This window comes from Ursus maritimus, unplaced genomic scaffold (genome assembly GCF_017311325.1).
Source record: "Ursus maritimus isolate PB19 unplaced genomic scaffold, ASM1731132v1 scaffold_1, whole genome shotgun sequence".
NCBI lineage: Eukaryota > Metazoa > Chordata > Mammalia > Carnivora > Ursidae > Ursus > Ursus maritimus.
In genome coordinates, this window is record NW_024423343.1 from 9053622 (window position 1) to 9071650 (window position 18029).

An 18029-nucleotide genomic window follows, 5' to 3' on the forward strand; every position below is an offset into this window, starting at 1 on the left:
GGAAGAACTCCTGGCTTCTGTGGACTTACAGAAGTGGGGGTCCTTCTGGTACTAGCCCTTCTGCAGTTATTTACCTCGCTCTGATTTCCGGTTCCACTTCCTGGATTCCCAGTTGCCCATGATGCTCTGGGAGCCTGGTAAGTGACTCAGAAGTGGAGGGATGCAATCGAGAGCTTTGGGGGACAGCCTACGATCCCTGAAAACACAGACACTCCATTCTTATTTAGTCTATGGGGTAGTTCCTTCCTCATCTGCATGTCACCGAGCTTTGATAGGCGGGAGTCATGACATGGATGGCCCAAAGTTGTTATTACAAAGTCTGTATATAAGAATCAACTGAATTCTTGCATATTAGAAACAAATTAGTAAAAATAAAAATTTTAAAGAAATATCATGTAGAGCAGCCAAGGCTGGGACGAGGAGGAGGCTAGGGTGGCATCTGGTGTGAAAGATTAAAGGAAGTATTCCCTTTCATTCTCTTCTCTTGCCTTACTCTAGTCCTGGCCCTGAGAAAGTACTGGGGGGCTGCGCCTGGGTGGCTCAGTCAGTTGAGTGTCTGACTCTTGGTTTCAGCTCAGGTCATGATCTCCGGGTCGTGAGTTTGAACCCCACGGCAGGCTCTGTGCCCAGTGTGGAGTCTGCTTGAAAGATTCTCTCCCTCTGCCCCTGCTGTCTTCAAATAAATAAATAAATAAAACTTTTAAAAAAAGGAAATATGGAAAAATATCAAGTAGCCAGGAATAAATCTAATGAAAGATGTTCAATATTTCTGTAGCAAATACTTTGAACATTACTGAGAGAATTTAAAGAAAGACAAAATAGGGGCGCCTAGGTGTCTCTGTCGGTTGGTTCATGATCTCAGGGCCCCGGGACAAAGCCCTGCATTGGGATCCCTGCTCAGAGGGGAGTTTGCATCTTTCTATGTCCCTCCCCTCACTCACTCTCTCTCTTTCAAATAAATAAACAAAATATTTTAAAAAGAAGAAGGACAAAATTAGCGAAGCTCTCTACCTTGTTTATGGACTGGAAGATTGAGTATTGTTAAGAACTTAATTTGTCAGTCCTTCCTAAATTCACCTATAAATTCAGGGCAATTTCAGTAAAAAATCCTACCTGGTTACTTTGTGGTAGTTGAGAAAATGATTCTGAAATGTATATGGAAATTCAAATGATTTATAATAGCCAAAGGAATTCTGAGTACAAACAAAGCTGGAGGACTTATACTACCTGATTTTGAGTTACCGTAAAGCTACAGTCATTAAGACAACATGGTAGTGGTGCAAAAATGGACAAATAGGTTGATGGGATAACAAAGAGAGTCAAGAAACAAGAAACTGCCCTCACATATATGGTATTTGGATTCGCTCGCTCCATGGCAAGTCATAGGAACAATATTTTTTTCAATAAGTGATGCGGGTCAATTAAACATCATTTGTAACAAACTAATCTTGACCCCCTACCTCACACCCTCTACAATAATAAATTGTAGTCCTAAACATGAAAGTCAAAACAGTAAGTGTGATGGAATGTCTTGATTTTGGTGGTAGTTATATGAACTTGTTAAAAGTTTGTCCACTTTGTGGCAGCTTGTCTAGTTCTATATTTATGTTTTATACTTTTAATCTATGAATTATACTTCTCAATAACTTTATTTAAAAAGCAAAAAAGAAGTGTCAGAACTACAGATGAAAATGTTTGAATTTTACTGCATGTAAATTACACTTTGGTTAGAAGACGGAAAAATACAGTAAGCAAGGCTATTGGGCTGTTGGGAGCTAGCCACCCTGACATAGATCGGCCATCAACCCCAACTTTATGAACGGTGCATCACATGAGCTCTGCCCCATGTATAACTCATCTCACTCCAAGGGCACCATGGGAGGAAGTGGAAAGTTCACTAGGCAGGAAGAAGTCAGAAGAGTTATGTGATTAGCATCTGACTCTACGTAGATTCAGTTTCGAGATGTGATGAGCATGCAGAAGAGAATGGAAAACCCCACTGCCTCCTGTCCCCAGGTTTTAGGCAGGAAACTTCATGATGAATCAAACCCCCATTACCAGTGTGATTGATGTCTTGCATGGACAAGCAGCAAGAAGCCAATCTTTTTTCTCCAACCCGCTTGTTGAAATCACCTCCTCTTTTCCTGGTGTCTTGGTTTGGATGTCCCCAGAAGCAAACCCGAAGACATGAATTTGAGAGCAGGTAGTTTTTACAGAGGCAATCCCAGGACCCATGCGTAGGTGGAATGAGGAAGTGAGATAGGAAAGCGAACCAGCCAATGATGAGGAAGTGTTCAGGCCAGAGAGCGCAGAGCTACCCCAACTGGGGGGCCAGGAAGCTGTGTCCTGACCCCACAGCCTCCTGCCCCTCCTTGGTTGAGGACTGCTTCCAGGCCCTTGAGCTCTGCAGCATTTCTGGTTGGCCTTGCTTGAGGTTTGGGCGCCCTCCCCGGCCAGATAGAAGGCCTCAGCCAGAGCTGCAAGTATTGGCAACACATAGCCTCTCTGCCTAGGGTTAATGGCACAGGATACAGGTATGACTGTCTGTTAAAACTGCTTAAAATCTGGGGAGGACCCATATTTTTTCCAGGCCCTTTAGTCACAAGAAAAGACTCTCTAATAATTAAACAAGTCTCATCTGTTCTAATATTTGTTATTTCATCGCACTTAAATCCTCTCCCGGCCATTAGCTGCGGCCTGACTCAGTCTGAGGACCAACAGGATAGCGATCTGATTGCTTTTCTTTCCTAATCACTCATTTTCCTCTTTTACCATCTGCTCTTTTCAGTTTCTGCAGGGCTGCCGTGGCAGGAGAGGAAGGGGCAGGAAAGGCTTTGCTTGACCCCTTCCATTGTAATTTCATGCTGGTGTTCTCTGCATGTGGTGGGTGTCCAGGTGCTAGATTATTTTCTCAGGGAACATTTTTGGGGGGCTTGCCAGGGATTCTACCATTTTTGGGTATGTTGCCTCTGCAGTTCCGTTGAAGTGGGTGATGTCTTCTCTTGCTGGCCAACTGATTACCAGTGAAAGACTCCCTTCTCTGCTTTCTAATTCATTCGCCTGCTGTACTTCCATGTGGGTCTGTTGGGCAGAGCCTCCCTCGACAAGACCTCCTTTCAGCAAGCCCACCTCTGGCTGTTGGGAGATGAATATTCCATCCTTGTCCATCAGGCTCTACAATATTTTTTTCAATAAGTGATGCGGGTCAATTAAACATCATTTGTAACAAACTAATCTTGACCCCCCTACCTCACACCCTCTACAATAATAAGTTGTAGTCCTAAACATGAAAGTCAAAACAGTAAGTGTGATGGAATATCTTGATTCCCACCACAGATAGCCCTGTCTCTTCCTTCAGCTGTCAGCTTCCTACAACTCACAAGGTGAGTTCTAGCCACAGCCTCCAGCTTTTAGACTCTGCAGGTGTGGCTCCAGCCCTGTGTCTTTCCTGTTGAGCTCTCCAAGAGGTCCTTTGAAAGCCCCTTGCACTGGCTAGAAGTGGTGTATATGCCTTGTGATGCTGGTCTGCCAGCTAGGAAGTTTTGGGTTGCAAGAAATGCAAAATGCAAGTCTTAAACCATAAAGCCTTTAGCTGTAAGGTTGGTGTATTTCAGGGCAGACTGATCCAGGGCTTTGAAGATTCTCCAAGGACCCAGGGTGTTTGCATTCCTCTGCTCTGCTGTTCACCCTGTTGGCTGCTTGAGAGCTTGTTTGGAGGTTCTAGCAGGGGAGCGCAGCTACTCGTATACCCTTGACCGAAGAACGGTCCTCCTCTATGGGGGAAGGTTGTCCTCTTCGACCGAGCGTGCAGCTTCAGGAGGGACGCACATGGAGCGGTGAGGGAGGAAGGGGACACCCGCCTAGCCAGCCAGATCAGCCAAATCAACCCTGGCGATCAATGGGGTGACAGATGTCGCAGCCAGATCGTCCTCACATCCCCTGTTGGCTGCTTCCGAAGGTGGCTGTTACCAGATGTAGCTTGGATTGCACGGTTTTTGGTTCCCAACTGGTGGTTCACATCCTTCCCTGGAGATCCCACCATTTTAAGGGAGAATCCTGAAAGTCACGCTGGCCCAACTTAAGATACACATCCATCCCTTAACAGTGACTCACGGGTGAGGAAATGGAAGATCTGATTGGCTAAGCCAGCCAGGGTCCGACCTGGCATTGGAGTAGGACCCTTCCCCTGTAATACGCGGTTAGCGGCAGACGTGACAATCTGGGCGTTGTGAGGAAGGTCAACAACCATAATAGTTCCTGGGGCAGCCATGACAAAGTACCCCAGACTAGGAGGCTTGAAACAACAGAAATTTATTGTCTGATGATTCTGGAAACTAGACATCCAAAATCAAGATGTTGGCTGGGTGCTGTTCTCTCTGACAGCCATAAGGGAGAATCCTTCCTTGCGTCTTCTAGCTTCTGGTGTTTGCTGGTAATCCTTGGAGTTCCTTGGCTTGGAGATGCCCCGCATCTCCAGGCACATGGCTGTCTGCACCCATGTGTCTTCACATCGTTTACTCTCTGTGTGTGTCTATGTTCACAAGATGTTCCCTTCCTTTACAAGGACGCCAGTCATATTGCATTAAGGGCCCAGCCTACTAGAGTCTGGCCTCATTTTAACTAACCTGCAATGACCCTGTTTCCAAATAAGGTCACATTCTGAGATACTAGGGATTAGGACTTCAACATATCTTTGGGGGGAGACACATACACAGCAACAAACATCTACTTAAAACTATTCTCACAGCTTATTTTGCACAAAATTGTTTAATTTGAGTATACAATTTATTCATCAGACTTGCATCCAAAATTAAATCTCTCTAGTTCTTATAAGCAGCTTCGCTTAAAAAAAAAAGAGAAATATTGACCCTCTCTGAAATTATTAAAAGGTATATGTTATCTAGTCTGAAGATAACATATACGTCAAAGAGGTGTATCAGAAATATTTTTATCCAGGCAGCATCATGGCGAATATAGGCAAAGCCTCCAAAGGGCAGTATTGTGGGCACTTGCTCATTCAGTGACTCCCTTCTGGTGAGTTTGGGGAACAGTTACTCATGTTATCCCCATCATAGAGGAGCCTAGAAAAAGGTCAGAAGAAAATCTCAGTGGAGTGGTCTCTTCAGCTGCTCATATCCTGGGGCTTTCACAACTAATCTGTCGCCCAGTGGTTGTACTGTGTGTTTGTATATATCCCATGCTTTCTCCCGTATCTATCTATCTATCTATCTATCTATCTATCTATCTATCTATCTATCTATCATCTATCTATCATCTATCATCTATCTATCATCTATCTATCTATCTAATCTCTCTCTCTCTCTCTCATCTATCTGTTATCTACCTATGATATGTATTTTGATCCAATCTATCCGGATTTAACTTTTTGATTACATAAATAAATCATGTTTACTGTAAATCCAGTGGTTGGGAGTAGGGGTCATGATTTTGCTCCCCAGAAGACATTTGGCAATGTCTGGACATACCTTGTTTGTCACAATTGGAGGATGCTATTGACATCTAGTGAGTAGAGGTCAATGATGTTACAAAACATCCAAGAAGACACCGGACAGCCCCCACAATAAAGAATAATCTGGCCGCAAATGTAACTAGTGTCCCTAGGGCTAAGATTGAGAAATCCTGCTGTAGAACAACAGAAAATTCAAAGAAGCGAAGGGAAAATCATTGCCTCTGGACATTTTCCCAATTAACATTTTGGCTAAATTCTTCCAGATGGCTTTTTACACACACAAGTGTATGTGGGAATAATTACAGATGTATAGGGAAAAATGGGATTATAATTATGCATGCTGTTTTATGACCTGATTTTTTTGCACTTAATGGTAATATTGCTCCATGTCAGTGATTTTTTCTCATTGAAAAATTAGGTTTTTTTTTTTTTAAAAACAAAAGCATTACATTTATGTGGTTAAAAATAAGAATTGCAAAAGGGTATACAAGAAAAACATGTTCTTTCACAAGTGGTTATGTATATTTCAGTAAATGTGATTCTTAAAAAGCCACAAATTGGATTATGCAATGAAATGCTGTATACTTCGCTTTCATTACTTAATAATATATCTTAGGGCAATTTCCATATTGACGCAGAGATCCACCCCATTCTTTAGACTGGTGCATAGCATTACCTTCTACCCTATTGATGGATACTTAGCTCTTTCCATGTTTTTGCTGTTCTAATCAGTGATGCGGAACATTTCTACACCACCTCTCAGTGGACTCTGGGGAGCACACCCCAAGAATTGGAACTGAATCAAAAGGTGTGCACTGACGTTTTTTGACAGCTATTGCAAAATTACTCTGCAAAAAGCTTGTCTTATTTACCTCTCTCACTGTCTTCCTCCCCATAGCCTCACCCATAAAGTATTTAAGTTTTACAAATCTGATTTGATAAAATTGACATCTAGTTGCTTTTTCATTTGTATTTCTTTAGTTATTAATAAAGTGGTGCATTTTTTTAGACTCTTAAATTTATTTTTTAATTTTTTTATTTTTTATAATAATTTTTAAAATTATATTATGGTAGTCACCATACAGTACATCCCTGGTTTTTGATGTAAAGTTCGATGACTCATTAGTTGCGTATAACACCCAGTGCACCATGCAATACGTGCCCTCCTTACTACCCATCACCAGCCTATCCCATTCCCCCACCCTCTCCCCTCTGAAGCCCTCAGTTTGTTTCTCAGAGTCCATAGTCTCTCATGCTTCATTCTCCCTTCTGATTACCCCCCCTTTCTTTATCCCTTTCTTCTCCTACCGATCTTCCTAGTTCTTATGTTCCATAGATGAGAGAAATCATATGATAATTGTCTTTCTCTGCTTGACTTATTTCACTTAGCATTATCTCCTCCAGTGCCGTCCATGTTGCAGCAAATGTCGAGAAATGGTTCTTTTTGATAGCTGAGTAATATTCCATTGTATATATGGATAAAGTGGTGCATTTTTAATGCTTTTTTTCCCCATCAACTGTTCATTTCCTCTACCCATTCTTTTTTCTCTATTGGGTTATTTCTTATGTTGTTGACTATTGTGACCTCAGTGGATTTAAGGAAAGTAGCCATACATCCATAAATACTGTCTCCTGGTTTGTCTATGCCCTTGCAGAAATTTACATTTTTTTATTTATACAAAAATTTAAAAAAATCTTCCCATTTATGGTGTCTGGATATGCTATGTTACGAAGGCCTTTTTCTCTCTTTCTTTTTTTTTTTAAGATTTTATTTTTAAATAATCTCTCTCTTTCTAAAGATTTTTATTTATTTATTTGAGAGAGAGAATGAGAGAGAGCACGAGAGGGGGGAGGGTCAAAGGGAGAAGAAGACTCCTTGCTGATCAGGGAGCCTGATGTGGGACTTGATCCTGGGACTCGATCCCGGGACTCCAGGATCATAACCTGAGCTGAAGGCAGTGGCTTAACCAACTGAGCCACCCAGGTGCCCTATTTTTAAGTAATCTCTATGCCCAACATGGGGCTTGAACCCACAACCCTGAGATCAAGAGTCGCATGCTCTTCCAGCTGAGCCAGCCAGGCACCTCATACAAAGGCCTTTTTCATGCCAAAGACATAACTAAATTCACCCATGTTTCCTTCTTTTATGGTTTAAATTTTCTTTTTTTCTTTTTTTTTTTTTTAAAGATTTTATTTATTTATTTGACAGAGATAGAGACAGCCAGCGAGAGAGGGAACACAGGCAGGGGGAGTGGGAGAGGAAGAAGCAGGCTCATAGCAGAAGAGCCTGATGTGGGGCTCGATCCCATAACGCCAGGATCACACCCTGAGCCAAAGGCAGACGCTTAACCGCCGTGCCACCCAGGCGCCCCTATGGTTTAAATTTTCATTAAAAAGACTGTCTTTATAAATTTATTTTAGGAGTAAGGACAAAAGGTAGCTACAAAGCCTGAGACAATTCATCAAATCCTCTATTTCACCCCACTAATCTGAAATGCACCCTCACCATAGGCTCTATTCCTTAGGCATTTGGGGGCTACTTCTGGACTTTCTGGTCTGTTTCAGGGATCAGTCCATTTCTGCACTGACACCAAACTATTTTAATTACTGATGCTTTATAATGTGTTTTTAGATACAATAAGTCTGATCTCCCCATTATTCTTCTTTTAAAAAATGTTCTGAATAATTTATTTTTAAAACATAATTATGTAATAACTCAACTATATGCAAATGTATAAAGAAAAATACAACAAACACTCAGTTTAAAAATTAAATGCTGCTAGTAAGTTGAAGCTCCTGGATTACCTTCCTCTCTCCACTAATAATAACTATTCTGACTCTAGTGTTTATTTAGCATTCCATAAGCTTATAATACTTTTAACTTCTCTCTCTATTTATCCCTGTAATTATATGCAGTATTGTAATTCATGTTTTAAACATGCTTATTTGTTATAGAAAATAAACACATTCCTAAACAAACCAACCGGTCAACTAGTCTACCCAGGTACGATGATTAATTTTATGTGTCAACTTGGCTAGGCCATGTGCCTAGGTGTTTGGTTAAACATTATCCTGGATGTTTCCATGAAGATATTTTTGGATGAGATTAACATTTAAATTGGCAAACTTTGAGGAAAGGAGATAGCCTTCTGCAATGTAGGTGGGCCTCATCTAATCAGTTGAAGGCCCAATAGAACTCGAGATTGACTAAACCCTAAGCAAGAAGGAATTCTTCCAGCAGACAGCCTTTGAACTTGAATGGAAACATTGCTCTTCTCTGGGTCTTTAGACTGCCAGTGCACCCTGTGGAGTTTGGATTTGCCAGCCCCCATAATTGCATAGGAATTCCTTAAACTCTCTCCCTCTCTCTCTCTCTCTCTCTCTCTCTCTCTCGATCCTATTGGCTCTATTTCTCTGGAGAACCCTGATAATACATCAGGTGTCTGGCCTCAGCAGCACCAAGAAGTGATGGGAAGTTTAAATTATATTCTCCCCGCTCCATGGCCCCCATATCATATTCTAAGGAAGAGCTCCCCCTTCACCAAGGGAAGGGGTGAAGCAGAGAGATATCTTGGTTAAGCCTTCAAGAGTAACAGGGTAGGAGAGGATTCTCTTGTTGACCAAATGGTGCCTTGGCACAGGGTTGATCCAGTCTGTAGTCAGCAAAGAAAGACCTCTCTAGAAGGACCACGTCACAGAGGCGAGGCTCCTGCCACACTTTTAGTGACATTTAGTGACAGATCCACAGAGCCACAGTTTCACAAATACCTCCTTAAAACTGTCTAGTTGGAGGCATTGGGCTAGTCTCCCATTGCTGCCGTAACAAATTACCACAATTTTTATTTTTTATTTTTATTTATATATTTATATATTTATTTTATTTTATTTTATTTTATTTTATTTTATTATTTTCTAACAAATTACCATAAATTTAGCAGCTTTAAACAGCATGCAGTTATTATTGCATAGTCCTTTTGGTCAGAAGTCCCAGCTGGGCTCAACTGGTTGTTAGTTTAGGGTCTCAGGAGGCCAAAATTAAGGCGTTGGTCAGCTGGCTGCATTCTCATTGGAAGGTTCTGCAAAGAAACCGCTTCCCAGCTCATTCAGTTTGTGGGCAGAATGCAATTCCTCGTGGTTGCAGGACTAAGGGCCCCATGTTCCCGCTGGCTGTCAGCTGGAGGTGCTTCTCCACTTCCAGAGGCCACGTGCATTCCTGGACTTGTGGGCCGTACCTCCATCTTCAAGGCCAACAATGGTGTAGTGTGTCTTTCTCATGCTCAGCTTCTCTCTGCCTTCCTCTGCCGATTTCAAGGGCTTATGTGATTACGTTGGGTTCTCCTGGATAATGCAGGATAATCTCCCTATTTTAAGAGCAGCTGATTAATAGCCTTAATTACAGCCACAAAGTCCCTTTTGCTCTGCAAAGTAACATAACCATGGGTGTGACATCAGAGGGAGAAGGTCAGGGGAGCCAAAATTCTGCCTACCACAAAAGACCGTAGAGGTCGGTTTTCCCAAATGAAAGGACTGGTCTGGTACAAAAGTATGTTCAGACCTCACCTCTTGGGCGACGGAAAACGGCTTTCAAGGGACAGTTTTTCCCGCTTGGAGGAATCGAGGATCGTGGTATCACCATTACGCAGGCACGATGTAGCAGAGAGTACAGCGGGGGCGCCCGTCCTGGGAGCAGAGCTGAGCAAACTCGCACCAGTTGCATGAGGACTCCGAGATGCCCGTGGGAAGGGGCTGGGGGCCATTTCAACCTACCGTCAAGACGTTACAACAGGAATTCAAGCAGAAACAATAAGCGAGACGAAGAGCAGGCAATGGCGCCGACTTTGAGAAGGCTGCAGGAGAAACCTTCTGGGAGGAGCTGCATAGACGTCCAGCTTGAAGGAGGACTTGAAGGAGGCAGAAGAAGAGGTCCTTCATACATTAAGAGTCTTCCATTTAGGGGAGGGAAGGGTCAGGTGGGATAAAGAAATAATGAGACAGCCGAGAAAGAGAACGTACGGAAGAAAGAGTAAAGGGTGTAGGAGACAAAAACATGACAGAAACCATGTGGCGAGAGGAATATTCTGGTTCTAAAGGAAATTACTGTGAATATTATTTAAATCAAGTTTTCAGATGTTCTGGCAATATCCATAGCTTCCAGCCAGTCTAAGGTGTGTATGTGTGTGTGTGGGGGGGCAGGGCTCATAGTGGACCGCAATGCGCCCTTGTCTTCCCCCACAGAGGCTGTGGAAGTTTCCAGCACTCATGGCTTCTTCCCCATATGCCAGGTCTCTCCCTTCTCTGCCCGACAGATTCCTCTGCACTTTGGGAGCTGACTGGGCTACAGGCAGAGGACTTGGGAATTCCCAGCAGTCATTGCCCCCAGGAATACCCCAACCAGTGGGGATGGGAGCAAGCACAGGGACGCTCGTCCCTTGGGGGCTGGTGCTGAATGGCAGGGGACAATTCTCAGAGTTCCCCTTGGGTTGGAGCCCCAGATGCCCTTTTCCTAGGGACTGGGCCATTGGCTGTCCTTTCTCCTTCCCCTGTCTCACCCTCTTTGTCACATTTGTGTCTTGGTCTGTCTCACAAGTAAATCACCTGTCCCCAAGTCCTTGCACCAGTCCTTGTAGGGGAGTCAGAACCCCACCTCTACCTATCTTAGGTTTTTGGCTGGGGCTCTTTAACAAAGAGATTAACAAGGGGAAAACAGTGGACTCCTGCAGTATACACCACGTAGGAAAAACCTCTATAACAAGTAACCCAAAGCTGTGGCTCAGAATCCTGGTTTATTAACATCTTCAAAAAGAACAAAAACTTGCAGAGAAATTACTGGACGAAGGAAAGCAGTTTTAGGCTCCCAAGGGGGCTTGCCGTGGGAAGGTAAATATATGGGAGGTCACTGATGGGGTCAGGTTCATTTGCAGATTCCTCTAGAGCGGCTAAGTCCATCTCTAGTACAAGGAGAATGCCTATCTGGCCTTTAGGCCAAAAGGGGGAGGGGACAGAAAGCTTTTCTTGTTTGCAGCTTCTTAATTGCCTTCGGCTTAAAATAAATTTTATGTTAAAGAGGCATATTTGGGGTGACATAGATGGCTTCTTTCGCCTGCCTCTGGGGGACCCTGAACTAGCATAGGGTCATGGGTCTCTCCTACTCTTCACAAAACCTCTTGTATTATAAGCAGATCTTAGGATGAATCAAGGGCGGGTCACAGAAATTCAGGGAGGGGGCCCTGTAGACCGGTTGGCTTTTTCTCTGAGCAAGGTGGGAAACCTTGGAGGGTTTTAAGCGAAGGCGTTACAAAGACTTACACCGTAAAGGATCACTCTAGCTCCAGGCAGAGATGTTAAGTAGGCAACACATGTTCAAATAAGCTCAGGTGATAGGCTTTGAGAATCCTCAGCTCCTAGATGGTATCAGACAGAAGCTGTGAGGCTGGGTGAGATCTTGGAGAAATGAGCACAGTCAGGAAAGGGAAGAAGTCTAAGAATTGAACCCTGAGGCATGTCCTCATTTATGGGGAAGAACCAGCAAGAGACTGGGGAAAAGCAATAGGCGAGGCAGGAGGAAATCCAGGAAAGGGTCAAGTCTTGGAAGTCCAGCACAAAACTCGTGTAAATAGCGGGGGAGGTGGGTGACTGGTTTTGTCCAACAGTGCCAGGAGTTTAGGTTAGATTAAGAATTTGGCAACATAAAGTTTGCTCCTGACCTTGACAAGAGCAGTGCTGGTGCCTGGTGGGGTGAGAGCCTTATTGCACTGGGTCAGGAGAGAAGGGAGGACAGGATGTGGAGAGAATGAATAGAAACCTCTCTTTGGAGCATTTTGCTGTAAAGGCAGGACGAGAAATAGAGCAGTAGCTGGAGGGGGTAATGGGACAGAAAAGGGCATTTTTAGAACGGGAGAAAAAATTGTGTTTTTATGCTGCTAGGAGGGACCCAGTATAGTGGGAGACCTGGGGATGCAGTAGGTGGAGGGTAGAATTGCTGGGTTGAGTATTGAAGAAAGAATGGGGTTCACTGCGTGCCTAAGGAGGTGTGTCCTAGCCGAGGACACAAGTGAATTATTGGTGGTAATTTTATAGGCGACCTAACAGAATATTATATATGACAGTCTCATTGTAAACACCGAAACAGCACATCAAAAAGAAACGGAAGGTATGTATCAGAGTCCCTTCCTCTATGGATGACTCCACTCTATTGGGATGATTTTGTACATGCAAATTTATGTTACAGCTCAAGTGTTGCCTCCTTAAAGAAGCCTTCCCAACCCCCATAGCCTGTCAAATCACCCTGTTTGATTGTCCTCGTAGCCTTATTCACCATCTGAAAATAGCTTGTTAATCAATTGACTAATCAATTGACCAATCAATTCATTCTTTGATCTCTTCCTCCTTGAAACACATGCTCTGCAAGGGTTATGACCTTGGCTCTTTAGTTTGCTGCTGTCTTCCACAAACTAGTGGCTGGCCAGTGGTATACAGGTAGACCACCTCTCTGGGAAAAAAAAAAAAGATTCCAAACCCTCCAAAACAACAAGACCCTGATTTGTAACATTTGCTGATTCCTATGTGTAAACATTCTTACCATGGCCAATTTAAAGCTACCACCATGACATCAGTAAATGAGCTGGGAAGAAAGGAGCACAGTTGGCTCTCATGAACTGCCAGTTGCACCATACTTGGCACAAGGGCAGTGCTCCATCAATATTGGTCGAATGAAAGAATACATGAATTATCATTAGCTTGAGCCATTATTCCATTAAAGGTAAACCTCTGGATATTCCTGGAAGGTTTATAGTTTTCCTGTTGCCTTTTAATCCTGTGTCTCTGCTCTTTTTCTTCCGTAGGCATTCTGTAGGTCTCCCACATTGCCCTGCTGAAAACCTTCCATGACGCCACTTACACCAAACTTACTGAGCGTTTGAGGCAGTGGAGGGGAGTTCTGTCAGGTCCTGACCCTGGGAGCATCTTCCTATTTGTCTCTCTGCCCAGAGGTCCAGCTTGCAGGGTTCGTGCCCTATTGCTTTCTTTTCCTATCAGCTGCTTCTTTAGAAACAAAGTGTTTTTCTCCAATCCATCTCTTTTTGGGTCCACCCAGCTTAAGCTTGGAGACCTTCTTTCCATAGTCCCAGACTCATTAATGTGTTCCCTTGCCCCAAAGGACATCTCTCTATTTGGCATCCTGGAGCATCGTGTTGCAGCAGGGAAAACCCTACAAATCTTCTTTTTATAATGGGTGGGGTTACATTGGATTCCCGCCTCCTCACCCCTCCCCAACAACCTTCCACGTCTCAGAAGGCAAAGTGACTTCTGTGAAGTCATTTTCTTCCTCACTGTAAAAAAAGAGTCTCTTCTTACAAGGAACAGTCTAAACGGGAAGAGAGGCCAGTGTAGAAGCCGTCCTGCGGAATCATGTTGAAAAGGTTCTGCAGCTTTGACTGCAGTGTTTGCTGGTGTTGATGGTCAGCAAGACTGTCTTCGGGACGACCCAGAGGGTTCTCCAACTCAAGACCTCAGAAAGACAAAAAAAAGGCTTATGGATGTGGAAAAACCCAAAGATGAACTTTTGATTCCTCTTCTTGAGGGAAAACTCACCTGAGCAGGGCTCTGAAATGTCACTTCTCCGGTCCCACCGGGATTTCCCTCTGGTCGAGTCCTGATTTAGCTAATTCTGTTTGTGTGTTCCGTGCAGAGCTGTCCTGCCCTGTGCTGCCCCAGGCAGCTACTTCCTCGGACAGGACACCCCGTGACTCACGGGAGGGAGCGCTTCAGCTTCTGTACCGACGGCAGCTCCAATGATATCAAACCGTTTTCCAGCTGTGATGAAGAGGGTTTCGCTCCAGTGCTCTCTGCGAAATGACATGCTGCCCATTATTTATAAATTTGGGAATGATTGTTTTTTTCCTATTGCATGGTTCTCGGCTTCTCTTTAGCATTCTTTGCTAGCTGCCTTTGCATTTTCCTGTTTTGTTAATTGTTCGCCTGGGCTGCGGTGGGAAAGGATTTATTAAGTGTTCCTTTCTCTTGATGAGTTTTCATTATACAACAGTATGAAGGCCATTCAATTTCCTCTGTGACTCTCTTTTTTTTTTTTTTTAAAGATTTTATTTATTTATTTGACAGAGATAGAGACAGCCAGCGAGAGAGGGAATACAGGCAGGGGGAGTGGGAGAGGAAGAAGCAGGCTCCCAGCAGAGGAGCCCGATGTGGGACTCGATCCCGGAACACCGGGATCACGCCCTGAGCCGAAGGCAGACGCTTTAACGACTGTGCTACCCAGGCGCCCCCCTGTGTGACTCTCTTAAGCCTCTTGCCTGAGGTTAGCAGAATTTCTGTTTTATCACTTTGTAGCAAGCTATTAAAACCCTTTGACAGCTTTACGAGCTGATTAAACATTCTTCAACTTTTCATTTCTTCTCCAAACAAACAACAGTGGAAATAAAAATAGTGACCAAAAATACTATTTATTGAGTACTTACCACAGGCCAAGAATTCTGCTCTTTTCACATATTTTTAAACTTAATTCTCAGAAAAACCCTAGAATTATTCCTATTTTAATATAAGGAAACAAACACAGAAAGGAATGGGCCCTAGGTCTCTGAAAGTAAATGACAGATCTAGAAATCAAATCCAGGGCTGGCTGATGCCAAAGTCCTTGCTGGTAACCTTTCCACTAAATTTTGAGATCTTCTCTTCCAGGGCCTGTTGGAGCAACATTGTTCTCTGGGCTGGAGCACCAATGACAAGAGCCACACTCACCTTAGTGGTGATGAAATTAACTCAAGGGCAAAGTCCGGCTCAAGGGATGGAGGATGTCTACCTTTAGACCTCTTGTGCTATAACAGCTTCTATCTCATTGATCAGTACCTATTGAGATTGCTTCTTTAAAAACTATTTACATGGAGGGGCCTTTGGGTGGCACAGTCGGTTAAGTGTCCGACTCTTGGTTTTGGCTCAGGTCGTGATCTCAGGGTTGTGAGATTGAGCCCCATGCTGGGCTCTATGCGCAGTGTGGCATCTGCTTAAGACTCTCTCTCCCTCTCCCTCTGCCCCTCACCCCACTTTCTCTTTCTCTCTCTAAAATAAATAAATATATCTTTAACAGAATTATTGACATGGAGGCCAAAGAGATACCCAGCAATATGGAAAGTATTTATTGCCCTGCAATAGATGGTCCAAGATGACTAATGTTAGAGAAATGGACTTGGGATTCACCACAATGATGATAATGGTGGTGGTGGTGGTGATGGTGTTGTTGGTGTTGTTTTTGTTGGTGTTGATGTTAGTGATGGTGTTGTTGTTGGTGTTAGTGATGGTGTTGTTGGTGGTGTTAGTGATGGTGTTGGTGGTAGTGATGGTGGTGTTGGTGGTAGTAGTGATGGTGGTGTTGATGGTGTTGGTGGTGCTGGTGGTGTTGGTGGTGGTAGTAGTGATGGTGGTGGTGTTGGTGGTAGTGATGGTGTTGGTGGTGGTAGTAGTGATGGTGGTGTTGTCAGTGGTAGTGATGGTGTTGTTGGTGGTGTTAGTGATGGTGTTGGTGGTGTTAGTGATGGTGTTGTTGGTGGTAGTAGTGATGGTGTTGTTGTTGGTGGTGTTGGTGGTATTGGTGATCGTGGTGGTGGTAGTGGTGATGATTTTTTTTAGTCTAGGTTTATTTCTTGACCTAATAGCTGGAGTCAGATCTTGGACTTTTCTTAGATGTTTTAATTTCTCTGAAAGGTACAAGGAGCTCTCTTTCCTGGTTACGCTCAGTTTATAATTGAATGCTCTTTTTCTAAAATCAAACTATATTCTAGATGTAACTTCTTCTTTGAGAACATGGTAGAGATGCAAATTTTTTTGCCCCACCCCTGACCTACTGGGGTAGAACCTCTGTGGGTGGGACCTAGCAATCTGTGTTTTAAGAATCTCTCTAGATAACTCTGATGCTTGCTCAGGTTTGAGAACCACTGGTGTAGACACTCATACTGCTCTCCTTGTGCCTCTTGCTCTCCTAGGCAACCTCAACCGCTCCCACGGTTCCAATGACTTCCAAATGTCTGCAGCCCAGATCTGCTTTCTGAGTTCTCAACTCAATACATCTACCCTCTCTGCTGGGTAGATAGGACATTTCTGCTTGGATGTCAAGGAGTTCAAACTCGGCAGCTTAATGAACAGTTGTGTTTAACCTTAAATGTCATTTTCTCATTGGACTATGTTTGTTTGGCTTGCTAATTCTTTGTGTTTTATTAAAATTCCTTGTTTATTTATTTATTTATTTATTTATTTATTTTCTTATAATAATATTTTTTTATTATATTATGTTAGTCACCATACAGTACATCCCTGGTTTCCGATGTAAAGTTCGATGATTCATTAGTTGCGTATAACACCCAGTGCACCATGCAATACGTGCCCTCCTTACTACCCATCACCAGCCTATCCCATTCCCCCGCCCCCCTCCCCTCTGAGGCCCTCAGTTTGAGAAATAGAATTCCTTGTTTAAGCTGTGCCTCTTCTGCCACATCAGAGCTTGGCAAGGACAGGGATTGGATCTGTCTAGGGATGGTTTACTTGCGAACACAAAAAATATTTATTTATTTATTAAAAGAGTTTATTTATTTATTTATTTGAGAGAGAGAGAAAGAGAGAGCATGAGCAGCGGGGAGAGAGAAGCAGGCTCCCTGCTAAGCCAGGAACCTGACGTGGGCCTCAATCCCAGGACGCTGGGATCATGTCTTGAGCCAAAGGCAGATGCTTAACTGACTGAGCCACCCAGGCGCCCCCACAACTACTATTTATTGAATGAATGAATGAAGGCTCTTATATTCTCTGTACCAGGCTTATGAACTGAATTGATATGTTGAAGCCCTAATCCCCAATGTGACTGTATTTGGAGGCAGGAAGCAAAGGAGGCTATAAGGTTTAATGAAATCATGAAGGTGGGGCCTAAAGTTGATAGGGCTGGTGGCCTTTTAAGAATAGGAAGAGACACTAGAGATCTCTTTCTCTCTCTTTATCTCCATGCCTGTACACAAGAAAGGCCATGTAAGGACACAGTGAGAAGGTGGCCATCTATAAGCCAGGAAGAGACCTCTCACCAGAAACCAAACTTACTGGCACCTTGATCGTGGACTTCCAGCCTCTGAGACTGTGAGGCAATAAATATGTGTTGACCAAGCCACCTGGCTGACGGTATTTTGTTATGGCCGCCCGAGCAGACTAATACACTAGGGATTGACCAACCATGGAACCATGTGCCAAACCCAGCCCACTGCCTGTTTTGAAAGTTTTATTGAAACATAGCCACATGATGTTTTTAAAAAAAATTTATTTATTTTTATTTTAAAGGGAGAGAGAGTGCTAGTGGCGGGAGGCACAGAGGGAAAGGGAGAGAGAGAAAATCCTCAATCAGACTCCCCGCTGAGCACAGAGCCCAATGCAGGACTCGATCCCAGGACCTTGAGATCATGACCTGAGCCGAAATCAAGAGTCAGAGGCTCCAACGACTGAGCCACCCAGGCACCCAAACACAGCCACATGATTTGTTGTGTGTTGTCTATAACTGCTTGGTGCTACAGGGACT